Source organism: Eptesicus fuscus, chromosome 7 (assembly GCF_027574615.1).
Source record: "Eptesicus fuscus isolate TK198812 chromosome 7, DD_ASM_mEF_20220401, whole genome shotgun sequence".
NCBI classification, from domain to species: domain Eukaryota; kingdom Metazoa; phylum Chordata; class Mammalia; order Chiroptera; family Vespertilionidae; genus Eptesicus; species Eptesicus fuscus.
In genome coordinates this window covers 85,334,382-85,354,048 of record NC_072479.1, presented here as the reverse complement: position 1 = coordinate 85,354,048, position 19,667 = coordinate 85,334,382, and the positions used below count along the sequence as shown (strand labels likewise).

At 45.5% G+C, this 19,667-nt stretch overlaps 1 long non-coding RNA gene across 1 annotated transcript; it reads right to left on the bottom strand.

The window, feature by feature from the left end:
• Positions 1 to 7,339: 7,339 nt before the first annotated feature.
• On the bottom strand, positions 7,340 to 13,376 carry LOC129149686 (uncharacterized). Its single transcript, XR_008556531.1, has 3 exons — positions 13,302 to 13,376; positions 11,868 to 11,975; positions 7,340 to 7,499 (listed from the first exon to the last, which is right to left on the bottom strand). It is a non-coding gene; the product is annotated as an uncharacterized LOC129149686 (long non-coding RNA).
• Positions 13,377 to 19,667: the final 6,291 nt, after the last annotated feature.

Here is a 19,667-nt window from a genome sequence, read left to right as displayed (position 1 = left end):
CATTGTGATGACAGTGTACCACATCCTGAGAACCAAGAAGTGCAAGGTAGGGGTTTGTACCATCATGGTAGGCACTTCCCTTCCCCTCAACCCAGCAGGTTCAGCCAGAAATCTCTGTTCCTCAATAAAAAGAAGCTCTAGTGGATCTGCAATTCCCACCTGGATGTGCAAGACAGATCAGAAAAATAGCTTCTACTTGGACTTTCCCACCATAGTAGCACTCACTGCACAGATTAAGAAACCTATGTGGGTTGAGTTTATCTTTTCCAATTGTGCATTTCAGATAAGGAAAATAGCCGGATTGGTTTGGAGATCAACTGGACCCACTGTGAGAGTAATCAGAGCCAAAACTCTTGTGAACATCTGGCCTCCATAAGCATCTACTCTGACTGGTCAGCCACAGTGATATTTTTGGTGTCCTGGAATTAGTGTCAGTTTAAAGACAGCAGTCTCAATAGAATCAGCTAAGAACTTTCTTGCATCTGCCTCGTATGAATGGGTAACTTCTCACTTTACCCAAACTTTCTTCCCTAACCTCAAATAAGGACCTTGGAAATTACCACTCCCATCCAGACAAAAACAAAAATGAGACATAGGTTGCTGAGCAGTTAGTTAACTGTTTCTTGTTTCATTTGGTACTATAGATAGCAGGGGTAGGGGGGTGGGGGCGGGGCGGCTAACAAGGAAGGCCCTGGTTCGCCTGCAGGTAACAACAGACTGGAGGATGAAGGAGCAAAGTGAGGCATCTGTCTCCTGAAGGAGATGTGTGGAGCTTAGAAGTGGTTCTATATAAGTTATTCACTGGGAACCTGTCTTTTGTGGGAGAGAACCTCTGGGAGCTTTGGCATTGGACAGTGAGCTAACAATATAACATTTTATTGTCTATATCTTTGAAAAAAAGAATGAACTGTTGAAAAAATAATCCTAGATCTCCAACAGCAGAAAAACTTTAAAGAAATAATGAGATGCCCCATGGCTAAACATGGACCAAGAGGAAAAGCTGAAGCCCTACAGTAAGCAGCTCTGTGACAAATGGACACCCATGTGACAGAGGTCATGATGAACATGGGGTTTGAATGAACTCAGAGCCACAAGTCACTAAGAGGCAAGAGTTATGATGGTGTGATAACCACATACCTTAGTCTAAGTACCAAGAAATCCAAGATGGAGTTCTATACCATCATGGTAAGGTCCTTCCCTTTCCCTCAACCCAACTATTGTCCTTCCCCAACCAAGAAGGTTCAGCTAGAGGTCTCCACACCTCAATAAACACAAGCTGTACTGGATTTGCTGTTCCCACTTGGATTCTGTTAGTTGGCTAGTATATCTACTCCAATTGTGCATTCCAGATAAGGAAAGGCACAGGATAATTTGGAGACCTACTGGACTTGTTTTGAGAGGGACTAGAGATCAAACTCTATTGATTACCGACCTCCTAAAGCCCCTACTCTTGACTGGTCAGCCACAGTGATGTTTTGGGTCTCTTGGCATTAGTGTCCATTCAGAGCCAGTAGTCCCCATGGAACCAGCTGAGGCCAAAGATGCACTAGACTTATATGCATAGATAACTTCTCACTTTACCCAATGTTATTTCCCTCATTCTCAGTAAGTGATGCCATTGTAATTAGCTATTTATTAATAAAAGGAAAGGAGCATAGGGAAGGCCAGGCATAGTAAGCATGGTCATTTGACTGCTTAACCAATAAGCTACAATTCCACATTCTATGGGGAACTACTGGCTCATTCCCTGAAAAACATACATAAAGGGGTCCAACAAAGGGGAGATAGATGCATATATAGTGAATTGTGGTGAGGAGGGAAGGTGCTGGTCAATCAAACCTGGGGAACCATGGATTGGTTAGAATAGGCTGAGCCATTACCGTTCTGTGAAAATTTGGGAATATGTAATCCCCTAAACAAAGGAGTTCTTTCTCTTGACTCTCTTGTTGTGATTGGCTCTTGACTATCTTGCATTCGCCCAAATGGCCCACGACCACACAGACCTCACTCCTAATGGACTGATGACCTGCAGTAGGAAACAAACCAGCTACTCTGATGCTGGGCTGGAGGATGCAGACATAGAATGGACTCTGGCTCTGATTTTAGCTTTGCTGAAGCCCCAGATACTCTTCTTCTATGACTGGACTAAAGGAAATGGGACATTGGAAACTCAGGGATGTAATTCTGCAGAAATAAAAATCACTCATTCTCTTGTGCAAGTCTTAGGAAAATTATTTTTCTTGAAATATCGCAAGAATTCCGATTCCATAAGCAACAGGTGGGGACTAGTACCTCTCACCACCTATTAACATAAGGACCTTGGAAACTATCACTCCCATCAACACAAAAAAACAAAAATAGGTTGTTGGGCAGGTACTTGCCTCTTGTCTCATTTGCTACTTTCGATAGCACGCGGGGGTTTCAGCACTGCCAGGGTGGCCCAGGTTTATCTGCCTGCAATAACTGTACTAGAGTTTGGAGGAGCAAGGGGAGACTCTGTCTCCCAGTTTAAAATAATAATTCATTACTTTGTTGAAAAAAAAATGTGCATCCTTTCCATTTTAAAATTGTGGCTGATACACCTAAAAGATGTGCATACAAAATACATATGCCTAAGAATCACCCTGATATTATAAAATTATTCAAGGTATTGCCACTGAAAACACATTGTTTCTCATTATGGGACATGTGAATGGAGAGGACATGCAGATAATGTGTAGGACCACTGCATTGCCTGCAGTGAGGCCTGAGGCAAATTCCAGCAGCTGGTATTCACTGTGCTGGACTGCCAGCAGCAGGGCTCTGTCCTCAGGGACCTTGAAGCCAGTGAATGTGCCCTGTCATGAGGCAGTGAATATAGGCATGACAGACTTTGGCCTCCGCAATGAGTTTACCAGCTATAAGCTGAGCACTCTCTGTGACAGCCCCTCTTATTTCGTTCCAGAATTCTTCCTTGGGTCAAATCAATGCCCTGGAGTAGATGTGTGGAGCTTGGAAGTGGTTCTATGTAAGATGTTCACCGGAGACCTGTCTTTTATGGGAGAGGACCTTTGGGAGCTTCTGCAGTGAACACTGTGCTAACAATACGATATCCAATGTTTATACCTTTCCAATGAGGGTAGCTGTTAAAAATATTGATGACCATTGACCCCCAACAGCAGAGAAACTTTAAGAAAGTATGAGGGACATATGGCTATACATTGGGCAAGAGGAAGAACTGAAGACTTATAGTGAGTGGCTTTGTGACAACCTGGACTCCCCACATGGCAAAGGTCATTATGAACATATGGTGTGAATAAGATCAGTCACTAAAAGGCAAAAGTTATAACAACATTATGGTCATGTACATGATCCTAAGTACCAAGAAACCCAAGGTAGAGGTTTGTGCCATCATGGTAATGCCCCTCCCTTCCCCTCAACCCAACAGCTATAGTCTTTCCTCCGTTTGTGTGGTGGGGCTAGAGGTCTCCACCCCTTAATAAAAAGAAACTGTAGTGGGACCGCTATTACCACCTGTATCTGCAAGACAGATCAGCAAAGTAGCTTCCACTTGAACTTTCCCACCATAACAGACTCTATGTGGGGATTCTGCCACATAGTTTATCTATTCAGATTGTGCCTCCCAGAAAAGAATAATAACAGGATGGGTCTGGAGACCCACTGGACCCACTGTGAGAGGGATCTGAGCTAAAACTCTATTGGTCATCTGACCTCCATAAGGCCCTGCTCTTACTGGCTGGCCATAGTGACCTTTTGGGTTTCCTGGAATTAGTGTCAGTTCAGAGCCAGCAGTCCCCCAAAAGTCAGCTGAGATCCCTTATGAATGGATAATGTCTCATTGTACCCAATGGTTCTCCCCTTACCCTTAAATAAGGACCTTGGAAATTATCACTGTCATCCAGACATAAACAAAAATGGGTCACAGGTTGTTGAGCAGTAACCTGCCTCTTTTCTCATTTGCTATTCTCCATAGCATGGAGGCTGTTGGGCACTACCAGGGGAGGCACTGGTTCATCTGCCCGTAACAACAAGGTTTGATGTTGGAGGGGGGAAAAAATGAGGGTTCTGTCCCATATTTAAAATAATAAACCATTACTTTGTTGAACAAATGTGCATCCTTTCCATTTTTAAATTGTGGCTGGTACACATAAGATGCATAGAAAGTATATATGCCTACCTATACATCACCCTGACATCACAGAGCTATATAGGTGATTGCCACCAAAAAAACAGTGTTCCTCATTATGGAGCATGTGAATGGAGGGGACATATAATTGACAGGACCACTGCTGCATTACCTGCAGTGAGGCCTGAGGCAAATTCCAGCAGCTGGTATTCACTGTGCTGGACTGCCAGCAGCAGGGCTCTGTCCACAGGGACCTTGAAGCCAGTGAATGTGCCCTGTCATGAGGCAGTGAATATACACATGGCAGACTTTGGCCTCAGCAATGAGCTTATCAGATAAAAGCCGAGCGAGCACTGTGCCAGCCCCTCTGATGGCACCCCCTAACTCTTCCTGGGTCCAAAACTATGACCGCCCAGGAGTAGATGTGTGGTGCGTGGAAGTGGTTCTAGATAAGATGTTCACTGTGAACATCCAACAGCAGAGAAACTTAAAAGAAATCATGAGGGACCCATGGCTAAACATGGGTCAAGAAGAGAAACTGAGACCGTATAGTGAGCGGCTCTGTGACAACATGGACCCCTGTATGACAGAGGTCATGATGAACCTGGGATTTAAGTGGAACCAGATCCACAATTTATGAAGAGGCAAGAGTATTGATAGCATGTTGGCCATGTACCTTATCCTAAGGACCAAGAAACCCAAGGTGGAGGTCTGTACCATCACCGTAATGCCCTTCCCCTCAACCCAATAGCTATAGTCCTTGCCCAACCAGGGAGGGTCAGCTGAAGGTCTCTGACCACCAATAGAAGGAAGCTTTAGTGGGCCTGCTATCCCCATCTGGATCTGCAATACAGATCAACAAAATAGCTTCTACTTGGACTCTCCCACCATAAAAGTAGTCATTGCACATATCAGAGAACATATGTGGGTTCCAGAGAAGAATAATAACATGATGGCTTTGGAGATCCACTGGACCCACTGAGAGAGGGATCTGAGCTAAAATTCTATTGGTCATCTGATCTCCATAAGCCCCTACTCTTACTGGCTGGCCACCGTGATCATTTAGGACTCCTGCAATTAGTGTCAGTTCAGAGCCAGTAGACCCCAAAGAGTCAGCTGAGGTCTCTGTTCCAACTTTACCCAACGGTTCTTTCCTCACCCTCAGATAAGGACCTTGGAAACTATCACTCGCATCCAGACATAAAAATGGGACATAGGTTGTTGGGCAGTTACTTGTCTCTTGTCTCATTTGCTACTGCCCGTAGCCTGGGGGATGTTGGGTACTGCCAGGGGAGGTCCTGGTTCATCTGCCTGCAACAACAAGGCTGGAAATTGTAGGAAAAAAAGTGAGGCTCTGTCTCCCTTTAAAAAGAATTAATTTGTTGAACAAATGTGTATCCTTTCCATTTTAAAATTGTGGCTGGTACACATAAGATGCATAGAAAGTATATATGCCTACCTATACATCACCCGAACATCACAGAGCTGTATAGGTGATTGCCACCAAAAAAAAAACAAAAAAAAAACAGTGTTCCTCATTATGGAGCATGTGAATGGAGGGGACATATAATTGACAGGACCACTGCTGCATTACCTGCAGTGAGGCCTGAGGCAAATTCCAGCAGCTGGTATTCACTGTGCTGGACTGCCAGCAGGGCTCTGTCCACAGGGACCTGAAGCCAGTGAATGTGCTCTGTCACGAGGCAGTGAATATACACATGGCAGACTTTGGCCTCAGCAATGAGCTTATCAGATAAAAGCCGAGCGAGCACTGTGCCAGCCCCTCTGATGGCACCCCCTAACTCTTCCTGGGTCCAAAACTAGGACCACCCAGGAGTAGATTGTGGTGCTTGGAGGTGAAACTAGAGAAGATGTTCACTGGGAATTTGTCTTTTGGAGGGAGGACCTCTGGGTGCTTAGGTAGTGGACACTGGGCTAACAATATGACATCCTAATGTTTATATCTTGCATATTCCTTTAACTGCTGAAAACACTGATATCCAACAGCAGAAAAACGTTAAGGGACCCATGGCTAACCATGGGCTGAGAGGAAGAACTCAAGCCATATAGTGAGCAGCTCTGTGACAACATGAACCCCCATGTAACAGAAGTCATGATGAACATGGGATTTGAATGGAACCAGATGCTCAATTCATTAATAAACAAGAGTTAGGACAGCATGGTGGCCACATACCTAGTCCTAAGTACCAAGAAACCCAAAATGAAGCTCTGTACCATCATGGCAAGGCCCTTCCTTTTCCCTCACATCAACATTCATAGTCTTTATCCAACCATGGTGGTTCAGCCGGAGTTCTCTGCCACCTTTCCCCCTCTATAAAAGGAAGCTGTAGTAAGTCAGCTAGTCACACTTGAATCTGCACCACAGATGATCAACCTGAGCACCGGGAGTCAGGGCAGAAGGCTGCCACTCCTCCAACCAGTTCAAAGTTTAAGATAGCCACCTTAGGCCAGCTCCCCTGCATGGGTCTAGGGCTCCCCAGAGGGAACCAAGTGCCCCCAGGTTATTTCCTTCTATGCTGGGTAGCCTAATGGTGTGACTTCAGCCTTGTCACAGCCAGGTTTAGGCAGACAGGGAGCAGGGAAGGGGTGTTGCTGGGAGGTTCTTAAACTTTATGTTTAAAAAGTTCTGCTTTGGGCCATCCAACAAGAAGCAGCATGGAAAAAAACAGGGTAGAGCCCATGTAAACTGTGGACTGCCAAGGCAGGACCACAAAGACTCTGGGCAGTCAAATTGGCCTCCCTTTGTTTTAAATGCTGAACTTCAAGATGCTGAGCTCCGGGGATGCTGGCCCCAGTCATGAGGTGCAAGAGACTGGCCAGAGCCTGGACCCAGTCAGGGTTGGAGAGGTACAAGGAGTGCACACTGTGTGTGCACAGACCCCGGGCGAGAGGACTTGATTCAGGGGATGACGGAGGTATGCAAACTGCCACAATGTTCTCAGAATGGGATTAAAATCAAGAGGGTATCTGGCATCTTCATGGCCTTCAGAAGCTTTACAACCAAATACCTGGTGAGTTGGGAGGATGGCCTGGAGCCTGTGGACAGTAAGAGGAGAGGCCACTTTCACGGCAGGTCTGTCACTCGGCCCCAACCTGGGTGAAACTTCAGAGACTGGATTACTTTTCCTGGGACCCTTCTTACCTCCCATGCTCTTCCTTTTTTCCATGTTTGTGGGAGGGGGGATAGTTCTTACTAAAGTACTTGGCTTTTCCAAATCTTGCAATAATCTTGATGCTTCAGAAAGTTATATTGGATGCTCTGTTTTGCATTCTTCTGGCACAGAATTGGGCCTGGGCAGCCTCCAGTTTGAGAAGCACATAATGATGTAGTACTTGGAATTAATCACAGCAACTAGATGGGAGGAAAAAATAGAATTATCATGGTAATTCCTAACAGCAAGAAATGTGGGAAAAGGCTGTGAGCCACACTGCAGGGCAGAAATGGAAAATTGTTCCCTTTCTAACACATTATCAAATATTTGCAGAAGGACCGTGGAGAAATTTTGGTCCTCTGTCCTGTGTTAATTATGACCAAAAGGTCCAAATAAGATAACACAATCCTATGACCCAGCCTATTTGGGGAGTCAGAGAAGTGGCAGGGTGTGGGTCCCCCAAGCGACTGAGCAGTCACCTACCTGTGCAGCTGAGTTTCCCACTATAACACAGGAGCCAGGCCTTTCCCTTTCCCCTTCAGGAAGGAGCCCTGGAGCATGGGTTTGACCACAGGAAATAGAGAAGAGGCTTGGGGTCAGGAGGAAGCTGGGATGTTACTTACATACAGAGAGAGAGCTGGGGAGTAGGGGGTTGGACCAGCACCCCTTGCTTCCAGGACCAGCCCCACTGGTGCATTTTGCTCTGTGTCTCCATCGTTGAACACCCCCCAGCTCAGAGCCTGGAAAGCAGTCAGCTCCAATGACTGAATGCTCTACTAAAGAGACTTTCTCCTCCTGTGAGCTCTGACCTTGACCAACTGGGCTTGTGGCTGCCCCACATATCCCTCATTAGTCCCAGCTCAGTTCCACAAGAGGGGCTTTGAGTTGTGTTCTAAAGAGCAGTGGATTCATGAGCAGGGAGTGACATGATCAACTTCCACTGGACAAGACACCTCTGGCTGCATGTGCACAATGGGCTGGGGTGAGAGAGAGCCTCAGAATCAGGAATATGGAATCCTACCACGATTTGATAGAAAAATCTAGTGAAAGGTACCTACCAGCCCATGATTTTCAGCTAGTTCCTGAATTATGAACTACTTAATGCAATTTGTCTGATGAACCCAAGGTAGAGAATGGTTGGTTGGAGGAAGGAAACATTAAAAGAGGTATGGTGGATATGTCCAGGTGTCTCCTAATCGCCTTGTCCACTACTTTGTCTGAGCAACCAAACACCTGCCTTATGCGGTGGGTTACATGGTCACTTAAGACTACAAAGTTCTGCCCTGACCAGTGTTGCTAAGTGGTTAGAGCATCAGCCCATGAACCAAAGGGTTGCGGGTTTGATTCCTGGTCAAAGGCATGTACCTGGGTTGCAGATTTGATTCCCAGCCCCGGTCAGGGCGCATATGGGAGGCAACCACATGAATGTCTCTCTCTCTCTCTCTCTCTCTCTCTCTCTCTCTCTCTCTCTCTCTCTCTCTCTCTCTCTCTCCTTCCCTCCTTTCCTTCCACTCTCTTTAAAAAGAAAAACAATCAATGGAAAAATATCTTTGGGTGAGTATTAACAACAACAACAAAATGACTACAGAGTTCCCAGCCTCCTCTGCAGCTAGGCTGAGTGTGTGACCAAGCTCTCCTTGCAGGGTGGGAAAGGAAGCCATTTGCGCAACTTCTAGAATATTTCCTAGAAGAGAGAAGTGGGCCCTTCTCTCTGCTTCTTCTTTTGTCCTGTGGCTGGAAGATGCGCTTTGAGGCTGAAGCTTTGTCCTGGCATTTGTGGATGAGGGAAAGTCGTCTAGGATGATACGACTTGAGAGAGAGAGACCTTCCTGGGGCAGACTGAGCAGAAGAGAGTTGCAACCTTCTATTTTTCACTCTCGTGTAGATGAACCTTATCCTAACCAGGACAGCAGTTGCTGAGGGCCAGGCTACTCAAAGAGCCAAAGGGAACAGCTAAGCGCAGCTCAGTCTCCTCTCCTCTCAGGGCTCTTCTCTGGAAAGCTAACCTGTGAGGGACAATGCTCCCAACTAAACCAGCCTGGAGCGCGTCTCCTCCAGAGGCATCGCCTTGTTCACTCCTCCCACAGTAGTGTATCACCCACGCTCTTCCAAAGATGCAGCTTGTGAAATGTGCTATGCTGACACTTTTCGTGCCAATATCTGCAGATTCTCATGCAATAACTCAGGGAACAGGCTGTCTCACGCCTGGTGTAACTTAATTATTGCTACAAATTCCCTGCTAAACTGACAAGTTTAAAAGCTTAATGTCAAAAAAAAAACAACCAAATCCCACGTGCACTATGAAGGCAGAGCCTGGGACTTAGTCAAGCCTTGGCCTGAGCTCTCTGTTTAGAGAGACAGATATTTTGGAATTGTCTGGTATCTGGTCTTATGCACGTAATTCCCTACAGTCTCTCCACCCTTATGGTATCTGAGATTTTATGAAGAAAAATAATCCTAATATGCACTGAGTGGCCAGATTATTATGATCTCACATAATAATATGGCCACTCAGTGTGTGTGTGTGTATGTGTGTGTGTGTGTGTGTGTGTATATGTGTGTGTATATATATATATATATATATATATATATATATATATATATATATACTAGAGGCCCAGTGCACGAAATTCGTGCATGGGGGTGAGGGGAGGGAGGGTCCTTCAGCCCAGCCTGCACCCTCTCCAATCCAGGACCCCTCAGGGGATGTCCGACTGCCAGTTTAGGCCCGATCCCGCAGGATGTCTGACTGCCCTCTCACAATCCGGGACGACTGGCTCCTAACCGCTCACCTGCCTGACTGCCTGATCACCCCTAACAACTCTGCCTGCCTGCCTGATTGCCCCTAACTGCTCTCCCCTGCCCCCGCCACCATGGCTTTGTCTGGAAGGACGTCCAGAAGATGTCTGATCTAATTAGCATATTACCCTTTTATTGTGTGTGTGTGTGTGTGTGTGTGTGTGTGTGTGTGTGTGTGTGTATTAGAGACCCAGTGCATGAATTCGTGCATGGCTGGGGTCCGGCCAGCCTGGCCAGGGGAGGGGACATGGGCGGTTGGCTGGCCTGCCTGCTGGTCAAACTCCTGGTCGAGGGGACAATTTGCATATTAGCCTTTTATTATATATGCATTCAGGGATCAAAATAATCTGGTCACTCGGTGTATATTAAATTGGGATATTGTCAAAAAGTATAGAGTGCATTTGTTCTTATTTGTTTACTCTAAGTGTCTACAAAACATCTTGTATGTCTGGTTTAAAACAGAATGCATTGACCAACTGGTGTGGCTAAGTGGTTGAGCGTGCCCCTATGAACCAGGAGGTCACGGTTCAATTCCTGGTCAGGGCACAAGCCCAGGTTGTGGGCTCAGTCCCCAGTAAGTGTATGGTGTGCAGGAGGCAGCTGACCAATTATTCTCCCTCATCATTGATGTTTCTATCTGTCTCTCCCTCTTCCTTCCTCTCTGAAATCAATAAAAATATTTTAAAAATAGGATGCATTAATAGAATATATGAGGTTAATTGAGGTCAACAGATCAGGAGGTAACTGCCACTGAAAAGGTAGCTTATTACCCACAGTTCCAGAAGTGAAAGCAAGCCGTGACGCACAGGGCTGCACAGGGAAGCACGGGGTAGGTCAGGAGGCAGAGGGAGCCAAAGGAACTGTGGGAAGGAGCCTTTACTGTTGTTTCTGCAGGAAGGAGCAGATGAGGTAGGGTAAACAGGCTCAGGATTGGCTGGTTTGAATTAATTTCATGGGGTCTATAGCATGGGAGCTGCCCCAAGTTGTCTGGTACTTGTCCTTGGGTGGTTAGGGCACAGGGGGAGTGTCAGAAGTATGACAGTTGATAGAGGAGGTCGTTGGGCCATGTATACCGCATTGGTTGTTTGTATTTGAAAAGTGGGTCCCTAGAAGGACGACTCACTGGGGGAAGGAGGGAGGTAGCCAACAAGAGAGGCAGGAGGCCAAGTGGAGGTGACTCAGAATAAGGTATGTCCAGCATGTAGGTGCAGGGTAAAGTCATCTACCCTGCAGAAGCTAGAAACGCGGTCCATACAAGGGCTCAGCTCAAATGTCATCCATCCCCTTCGAGGAGCCTTCCCTGCCTACGCAATGTGCTGTGACAGTCTCCCCAGCTGGGACCCACTTCCTTCCCTTCATGGCATTCAGGGACCTGCCCTCTGCTCAGCACCCAGCTGCAGCTTCCCCCAGCCAGAGTAAAAGTCCTCACAGGGGCCAGCTGGCCCTGCATGATCTGAGTCCCTGACCTCTCTCTTCTCCTTCTCCTCTGTCCCCTCTTGGTTCACCCCAGCACCCACCCCGGTGGCCAGATTTCCCCGAGCTCTGCTTTTCTCGGCAGCACTTATCCTTTCTAACAGGCTGTGCTCACTGTCCCCCCTTCACAATGGCAGCTCCACAAGGAGCAGCAGGGTTTGTTTGTTTGTCTCCTTCTCTTCTGAGCCTACAACCCAAGTGAGTGCCCAGCATTTAATCGGGCCTCGGTAAGTAGTGAGTGGACAACTCATCACCACCGGAAACAGTCTTGTCTGTGGTCTGCAGTGTTTACTCACCCAGCACCCATTCACTGAAGCCCTACTGCATGCTGGGCCCGTGCCTGACACTGGGACACAGCAGTGGATGAAGAAGGCAGAGGTCTCTATTCTCACGCAGCAGACTGCCTAGTGGAGGAGACAGAGAAAAAAATAAGTAAAATGCATGCAAACTCGGGCAGGAATATGTACTATGAAGAAAAATAAAGTCAGGAAGAACATCTGAGGAAACTCCTGAAGGTATTTAGGGAACAAGCAATGTAGACGGCCTAGTGTTCCGCTCAGTCTGAGAATAACAAGAGCAAAGGCCCTCAGGTTGTGGAGTCTTAGATATGAGTGTGAATTCTTAGTTTTGTCTCAAGTCTGTATTTTGCTTTCATTTGTAATCTTTAGTTTAGTTTTTCTAACTAATCTACCTGAGCCTGAGTCTTCAATCTATTAATTCAGCAAACTCTATCTCAGGAATTTAACATGAAAAAGGGCGAATTTGGGTCAAGTCACCACATGTTTATTGAGTGTTGGGCACTGCAGGCTGTGAAATGAACATCACAGTCCGTCCACCCTGACAACCCTAGTTAATGAATGTCTAGATGTACTCAAGCCTTTTCCATTGTACCCCTACCCCATCTTGTCTAGGATCTACCTCAGAACCTGACCCTTTGTCACACATTTTTGCCCCTTATGTCTAACTCCTCATTCTGGGGTATTTGTTCCTGACCCTCCCTCCTGTCCAGTGCTCCTTCCCCTACCACGGCACACTCAACCCTCTGTTCTTATCTCACCTGATTGTAATCTCCTGGGGATGTGGGCTGCTGTAAACTAGTTCCCCAGCAGAGTTGGGTCTCTGACCTCTGCCCCCACCCACCCTTTCACCCTTGAAAGCAGTTCATGAGCTATGGTGCTCTGGCTGGCTGGCTGGTATGTCCATATTTGGACACCTCTAGGGCAGGCCTCTGACTTTTTTCCTCTGTGCACTGTGAGCCTTCACACAGTGGGCTTTTAGGCCCTCAGAAACCTCACCATCTGGGGATGCTCTCCCAAAGCCAGAAGCCTCTAGCCATCAAAGGCCATTCAGATTCACGTTGGCCCACGCACTGCTTCCTGGAACCCTGGGATTTCTACAGCCGCTTCATCTGAAGTGTGAGGTCCTGGCTGCCAGATCTCACCTTAAACACGCCTTCAGGTGCTGAGCTATTGATTTTTTTGACAGGTCACTCTCTTGCAGCAGCCATGGGAGGCCACAGTACAGGGAGAGGAGTGCATCAGCTGAGTTTTAAGGGAGACATGGAAAGGCCAGTGATGAATACAACCCATTCCAAACTGAGTGAGGTCCTCTGCATATTCTGGAAGAGACCTCTAGTGTGCAAGTGGGAAGTAGGGTTTCCCAAGGTCCAAATGAAGGAGATGTCCCCAGGCATGGTGGGGTGGGATGGGGGGTGAAGGTTACTTGCTTACCCTGTAGCAGCTCCAGATTCCAGCCTGCGAGAGGGGAATTGTCCAGGTGGTCACCTGAGCATGATTCTGTAACTGCCAAGCAAAACATGAGAAAGGGATGCTGAGTGTTGGGGAGCTAGGAGGGTACACATTGCTTCTGTGAGTCTCCTAATGGCCAATGGCATTTGCCAAGTCTCAGGGGCCCACAGTACCCTGGGAGTGGGGCTGGGTGGCTTAGCTCTTATCACATGGACAGCCACACCATGTGGCTTCCCAGAGTGCAAGCCGCAGACTCTGGGTTTGCAGTCAGGCCCCACACTTCCTCACTATGGTCCAGTCACTTCCCTTTTCTGAGCCTCCATTTTGCCCTCTAAAATGAAGACATCAGTTGCTACCTTATCAGGGTTAATCCCATGAGGATTAATTTGGGTAACATGAGTGGCCTGGCCTATAGCTGGTCCTCAACAGATATTGTTTGAATTCATTTGGATCTCTAGAATGAACTAGAGCCTTGCGATGTTATCTGGAAATTATTCCTTGAAGATAGCCTAAATCCATAGCATTGCTGTTCCAAGGTACTCTATTTACCAAGCTAGAAGGAACAGTCAGAATTTTTTTTGATAGCCAGTAACAGAAATCCCACAGTGGCTTAAACAAACCATCAAAGCAGGAGGAAATAGTTTATGTAACGAAGAAGTCTAAAGGCAGATAGCTTTAGGCAAAGCTGTACCTGGATGCTTGAGAACCTCAGCAGGAATCATCTCTCTGGACCTCTTGGCTTTGCCTCCTCTCCTCTCTGTTGCTGTCATTCTCTTTGGGGCTTTCCTTTTATGAAAGCAAGTTGGCCACCAACAGCCAACAGGATATGATCTCCTAACCCCTCAGCACTCCAACGGAAATAGAGCTTCTCTTCCCCTAGGATTCCAACACTAACTGCTGCCCTGTGGGAGCTGATTGGTCACATGTTCAGCCCTGAGCCAATCACTGTCCAGGAATATGGACCATGTTGATTGGTCCAGGTCATGTAACCACCCTCTGTGAGGAAATTTGTAAAAGAAAACCTGAGTTGGAAGGAATTTCCAACATCACGATCACCCACAGACAGTAACTTTTCTCAGAAACAAATTCTGTCTAGAGTCAAAGGAAGTTGGAGAAATGAAAATGATGGTCTTTTCATTTGGTAACTATTACAATAAAAATAATGTTTTCTACAATTTCCGTGTTAATGAATCTAAAAGATGAAAGGGCCTAGACTCTCCCCTTGCTTACCTCACTTCTGACCCCAACACCACAGAGGGCACAGAAAGCTCAAAATAATCCTTATGGCTTGCCCAGTTGCTTCTTGCTCTTTTTACTCCAATGAACTGATGTTTGGTTGCAGGCACCAGCTTACTTTATATCTGTAATAAAAAAAGGTGGCCTTTCTGTTTACACCAAGATCGATTTCTTAAAAACCTTGAAGGTAGCTCTAGCCAGTTTGGCTCAGTGGATAAAGCATCAGCCTGTGAACTGAAGGGTCCCAGGTTCCATTCCAGTCAAGGCACATGCCCAGATTGCAGGCTCAATCCCAAGTAGGAGGTGGGCAGGAGGAAACCTATTGATAATTATCATCATTGATTCTTCTATCTCTCTCTCCCTCTCCCTTCCTCTCTGAAATCAATAAAAAAATCTAATATATAAAAAAGCTTAAGCGACCAAATGACCAGAACGACAGGTCGCTATGATGTGCACTGACCACCAGAAGAAGACATTCAACCCAGGAGCTGCCCCTGGTGGTCTGTGAGCTCACACAGCAGGAGTGCCGCTCAGCTGACCGACCTGTCCTGGTGACCCACCAGCCCGGCAGCAGCCACCCACTCCCTCAGTAGTCCTGCAGGTCCAATTTCTGGAGAATGGGCCAGGCACCGACGGACTGGTGCCGCCGGCACGATCCTGACAGCACCACTGGCTTCCTGGAAGTTGGCTTCAGGCACCGCGACCACTTCCCCTCCCTAAACACTCCACAAGGAAGAAATGATATAAAAGTGGCTGTCAGGTAGCTCCCGATAACTGGTGTGAAAGTCCCAGGATGGATCTGGATCCTGGGCTGGCAAGGGCATCCCACTGCCAGCCCAGATGGCCGATGGCATCCCACCCTCCCACCCTCCCACCCCCCTTGGGCTGGGCACCAGATGCAAGACTCATGGCTGGTGAGCACCGCTATGGCGACATGAGCCTCTCCCTATCAGGACTGACTGGGTGCAAGCCCATGGCAGGTGTGGTGCAGAGGGGTGGGATGAGTGGAAACAGCAGGCAGGAGCAGCGGGCGGCATTGAACTGCCGGTTTCAGCTGATCCCCACAGGCCATGCTGAGGGACCCCACCAGTGCACAAATTTGTGTACCAGGCCTCGTGTGTGTGTGTGTGTGTGTGTGTGTGTGTGTGTGTGTGTGTGTATCCTATCTAATAAAGAGGGAATATGCTAATTGACCCTCACACAGTCACAAAGATGGCAGCGCCCACAGCCAATAAGGAGGGAATATGCTAATTGACAGCCCTGCCCTCAAGGATGACGGAGCCCACAGCCACAAAATGGCAGGGCCCAGGCGCCTCAGCCCTGCCTGGGCAGCAGGGGCGCAGCAAGGCCAGGCCCACACCATGCACCTGCCTCTGGAGTCCCCCAATACACTCAGCCTTCAGCCACCCAGGACCAGCCCGAGGCACATGCAAGCCTTGGATGGTGGCTGCCCAGCCGACGCCTGAGGCACAGGCAAGCCTCGGATCTTGCCCAAGGCTCTGGTAACCAGGGCCGGCTCAGGCTTGCACTGCAGGCAGTGGCAGCAGCAAAGGTGTGATGGGGGCATCGCCTTCCCCTGATCACCGGGTCACCCCTTACCCCTGAGGGCTCCTGGACTGTGAGAGGGGGCAGGCCGGCTGAGGGACCCGCCCCCCTCCAGTGCATGAATTTTCATGCACCGGGCCTCTAGTATGTATATATGTGTGTGTATATATATATGTATATATATATGTGTGTGTATATATATATGTATATATATATATATATATATATGTATATATGTATGTGTGTATATATATATGTATATATATATATACACACACACACAAACACACACACACACACATATATACATATATGTATGTATATATATATATATATATATATATATATAGAGAGAGAGAAGAGAGAGAGAGAGAGAGAGAGAGAGAGAGAGAGAGAGAGATGGGGGAGGGGGGGAAGAGAGAGAAACCTACATCTGCCTGACTTCAAAAATATATCATCTTAAGCACAAAGTGATACAACTCCTCAATAAAGACTAGGATGCATCTGTATCTTGGAAGCTAAGGCACAGTTTGAGAAAACTCAGGGGAGGTGCACTTGATCGTATTTATGTTATTATATATCTTGAAGGAGAGAGAAACACCCATGCTATTACCTGAAGTTAGGCTTATTTAGCAAGACTAACATAGCTGAGAAATGAAGAGTTACATTTGCTTCAGGACCATTAGTTAATTTTGGCCATCTGTTCAGAATCTGACCCTCACTTTCAGTCCTCAGCTTCCGAATGAATTCTCCATGTCCTAAGTTAATCATTTCCTCTTCCTGTCTTGCTTTGCTACCATCATACATACCCTGAGGGAAACAATGTTAATCATATGTTTGTTACATTTTTCTCTATACAAAGTCAAACATATACAAGAGTAATTACACATAAATCAGTCAGTATATAGCCTTGACTATATAGTCAACCTTAGCTTCAAATAATAATCACTGTGTTCACTGCTCCAACCCCATAGAATCCTCACCAATGGAACTAGCTCACCTGCTTTTTTTTACATGATAATGGAGGGTTGGCTATTTTGCCAACATATTACCCCTGCATTGACCCAACATAAAGGTCAGTGGAATGACCTCATGAAATGGTTTTCAACCTTATCAACACGTCAGAATCACATAGGAAGCTTTAAATGTTTTCAATACCTTGTCACACCCCTGATCAATCAAATCAGAATCATAAGAGGTGGGATAATCTCAGGCATCAGTGCTTCTTCAAAGCTCCTCATATAATTTCAGTGTGCAGACACACTGAGAACTACCACAAACCCAGACAGATCGAATTGCATATGGCCAGTCTGTTCTGACCATCCAATTCCTTCCCCTCATTAAGAAGTTGTTGATCAAAGTTACAACAATGAAATAGCTGCGATTAGTAGTTACTTCTGTCCCAGTTTTGACCTGCCCTGACCTTCACAGACCAAACAAATTTGCTAACATTGCAAAAGGAGCCATTCCTTTGAGGTGATGGATGTGGCAACTAAATACTGTGGAAATCATCTCGCAATACATTCATATATCAAATTATGATGATATACATCTCAAACTTATAGCAGCATTATATGTCTATTATCTCAATAAACCTGGGGGGAGGGAGAGTAAAATATATAAAATTAAAAAAAAATAGAAAAGAGAGAGAGAGGAAAGAACGAGCCATCCATTTTAGGGATGGTTCCTGCACCTTTGCCTCTGCATATTTGCTCAGGAAGTTCAGGTCATTTATCCAAACATTGCACAGGCTAAGTTAATAAGAATTACCAGTGGAGTTTGTGAAATTCACAGGATTTTTAATCCTGCTCCCCTCCTCCCCTAAGTCATTCTGAACCTATAGATCTTAGATGCAAACTTTTAAGAGACCGTTTGTCTAAATATGATGTGAATGCTGGTTTGGAAACCACATAACTACTCAATGAGGGAAGAAAAGTTATCCCAAATAAATACAAACACAACCAAGGGAACCAGGAAATTTGATTGTGTGTGTGTGTGTGTGTGTGTGTGTGTGTGTGTGTAATATCTTCCAGGAATATATCTTCCACGGATTTTGAGTAGGGGGGGAGAGAGAGAGAAAAAAAGAGAGAGAGAGAGAGAGATTCCTGGGATATATCATGTTTCATAAGCCAAGTTATCAGTAAGCAATAAGGATAAATTATTGTGACATAAGAGGTTCCCCAACAAGAGCTTTAGATTTACTCGTTACCTGTAGAGAGGTGCCAGGGATAGCATGCCGATGGCAGGGCAGCACAAGAGGTCTATGAGCAATAAGGTCTGATCAAATTCCAGAGCCACTCTAAGGTCAGAAACACAAATGTTCTCTTCTATTGAATGTGAAAGTCAGAGTGTACATGAGATGAGAATTAAAAGATACAAGATATCTGGGGGCTGGGAGGGGGAAGGGGGGGAAGGACCTGTAACTTCTTTTTTTATTATTATTGTCTAAAGTTTTACATATGTCTTCTTTTTCCCAATTGACACCCCCCCCAGCCATTTGTAACTTCTTTATAGGAACAAAAAATAACCAACCCAGATATTTTAATTATTAACAGCAGATATCTCAATGGTTAGAAATAGAGGAATAAAAGAAGAAATTATGTTTACTGTGGGGAGCAAGAAAAACCCAAATGTGTGGGAGTCAAGGGCACAGTCTTAAGCTTCAGAAAATAAAATTATCTTTGTAAGAATGACATTGACAGTAGCTACTACAGAGTAATGAAACAAAGTTGTTTTTCAATCCATGTATATGTAACTTGTATTGCAGTCTCTGTGTGAAAATTGGTAAAGCCTGTTTACTTGAGCAATGATGAAATAATGATCTCTAATAATTTGTGCTTAAATATGTTTTATTTGAAATTCTCGCTCAATTTTCACATTAGACTTTAATTCCTTTATTCTAGACTGTCTGTTGGTACAGATATAAAACGCTGATTAGCTCACAATTTTAAATCTTTAGAGAATAATAGGTTACTAGATGGTATGTATGAAGATATTCTTTAAAAAAAACGGTCAAAGTATTCTGAAATGCAACTAGCTTTGATGTTGGATCATATCAGTTTTTCCAGTAAATTCTATATTTTTGTTCTAGCAAAATCAGTATCACAAATTAGTTTACCATTTTCTTTAGCTTATACATAGCTGTGCAATTATATGAGGACATAAGAACCATATTTTTCATTGATATCCTCAAATCAGCAATTTTGTCCCAGAAAAACTCTTGACCTCTAAATTTCCAATGTTTATCCTGTAATGTGCAAGGACACCGACGAACTATGTCAAAGAAAAAATCTGAAAAATAAAAATTAATAATTCTAACATCTTAATCTCTCCAATTTCTTAGAACTTTTCTCAATGAAATAAAATCTCAACTATAAGAGAATAAACTTTGAATAATAATTCCCAGATTGCCACATGAATAACCTCAACATTACTAATTTAAATAAATGAGGATATAAAAGCTAAATGATGTGCTACTTCACCTAGATTACAAATGATCTAAATTTTAAAGATTATTAAAAGTGTATTTTCATAGGGAAGTGGAGGAGGGCGAGTTATGTTGTACTT